General features: G+C 38.2%; 1 long non-coding RNA gene across 1 annotated transcript; it reads left to right on the forward strand.

Annotated features, from left to right (window-relative positions):
- The first annotated feature begins 1 nt into the window (after position 1).
- Positions 2 to 2,052, forward strand: LOC102302855. The gene is made up of 3 exons (XR_001336007.2): positions 2 to 112; positions 597 to 771; positions 876 to 2,052. It is a non-coding gene; the product is annotated as an uncharacterized LOC102302855 (long non-coding RNA).
- Positions 2,053 to 2,075: the final 23 nt, after the last annotated feature.

The following is a 2,075-nucleotide window of genomic DNA, read 5'->3' on the forward strand; positions in this document are numbered from 1 at the left end:
TGGTCTGGTGATCCGTCTACTTGTCACCTTCCTGTTGGTTCATTATGGAGGATTCAACCTAAAAGAGAAGCTCTTCATTTCTGTGGCCTGGCTGCCTAAAGCTACTGTGCAGGTCTGTGATGTTGATATTAGACTGCTAGAAGATATTCATTTTTCAAGAATAATGTACCTGACTTTATTAAACCAGAACTAGAAGCACCTCAGATTTATCCAGAAACTTCTAAAGCATCCATAACGTCTCTTAACACTCCTAAAATGCCACTGGTGTCCAGAACAGCCACTAAAATTATCCACACACATCGTGTGTTTTATAAACCACTGAAATCACTAGATTGAATTGATTAGAACTACCTACATGGTTCCTGAATTCTCTTTATTGACTTCGAAAACCTAAATTACTACAATAATCTCACAAACATGTTCTAGTTTGTCATTAGTCATGAAACCCAAGGTCCTATACATCTTCCTCAGTTATGACTAAAAACTAAAAAAGTACCGTTGTTTACCTTAAAACCACCTCTGTGATTTTAATGATACATTCCTTCATTGTTAATCTGCACTTCTTCTGAGCAGTTATTTATGTCTGTATGTGCTAGGCTGCCATTGGCTCCAAGGCATTGGACATGGCGAGGGAGGAAGGGGACGAGGCCTTAATTAAGTTTGGTTTGGACGTGCTAACCTTAGCGGTGTTAGCCATCTTGACCACAGCTCCAGTTGGTGCACTGGGTATCGGACTGGCAGGACCACGTCTCCTGGCCCGGCAGGTCAAAGGTCATTAAAAACATCTACACACTGTGTAGTGGCTTCATAATTTTACTCTAAAATCACTTTAATGTCTTTTTTCCCCCCTTTTCTAAAAATCCCGACCTCAGCAGAAGAGACAGAAGGTGAAGCTACACCATCTTACCTGTGAGAGTATTACACCATCTTATCCACCTTATACTTGTAATCAAATAATTGTTGAATCATTGTATGGCCATAGGCCACATTATGCCTTTGATTAAAGGTTGTGAAATCATTACACTGTTTTATGATGCATTATACTGCTGAGTTATAAGAAATGCTGTTTGTGTAGAATCATGGCCTTCCTTTTCTGATTACAAAGAGAACAGAACATACTGTAGAGTTTTTCTGCCCCATCTCATCAGGAGGAGATAAGACAGGAAGCCAAGGCCGTCACTTAGGCGCTGTAAGATAGAAAGAATGTGAGGGTTTAGGCTTTATGGCCCTGAAGGGAAGGGGAAAAAGCTGTAAGAGTCTGTAACTGTTGGACACTTCGAGATGTTGCCAGACACCCTCCTGTGCACATCTCCCGTCTGGACATCGGTAATGCTCAAAGTGTTGTATAGAAAGAATTGTATAGAATAAAGAGATTTTTGATTGAGCATTTATACACCATTTATACACCGAGTGTTGTTCTTCCTTCAGCCCAAAAATGAAAGAATTGGGGTATTTAACATACTGCAACGGGGCCGTTCAAGAAAAAGACAGCTTAAAAAACTCCTTATATACAAACTGTATATGCAATATATTGGTATGTCCACACATAATGTAAATGATAATCAGAGTTTAGCTGCAGTTCATTTATATATACTGGCTGTAGGTTTCTCCTATTGTCTCATATACTCAGGTTAGAAACTGTAAATTTGCAAATGTTCATATTTTTATTAGGCTATTATTAGTAAAGCAAATGTGTTAAAAGTACTGATATATTCTGTGTTATTACATTTGACATATTTCAGCTATTTTACAATCCTTTGAAATGAACTCTGTTTGCTAAGCGTCACATGTCTGAGCTACACCGGTCTTATATATACTGGTGGAAAACCCCCATTTTTGTATGAACAAACATGGGAGTTTGTTCATACAACGTCACATGTTGGTGACGCCCTTCTACAAGGCCGTCACCAACATGTCCTTTGTAGTGTTGTAAACTATACTATGTTGACTTTTATGCAGCATTTGTTTTTGTTAATCCAATTATTAATTTTACATTACACTATGATGTTATCAGCTCATTACCAGTGACAGTATGTGTTTTACAAAGCAATCATTTCTGATTTCAGATTTGGTTT

The sequence above is a fragment of the Haplochromis burtoni genome, unplaced genomic scaffold, assembly GCF_018398535.1.
Source record: "Haplochromis burtoni strain Fernald_Lab_line unplaced genomic scaffold, NCSU_Asbu1 Contig_1704, whole genome shotgun sequence".
Classification (NCBI taxonomy): Eukaryota; Metazoa; Chordata; class Actinopteri; order Cichliformes; family Cichlidae; genus Haplochromis; species Haplochromis burtoni.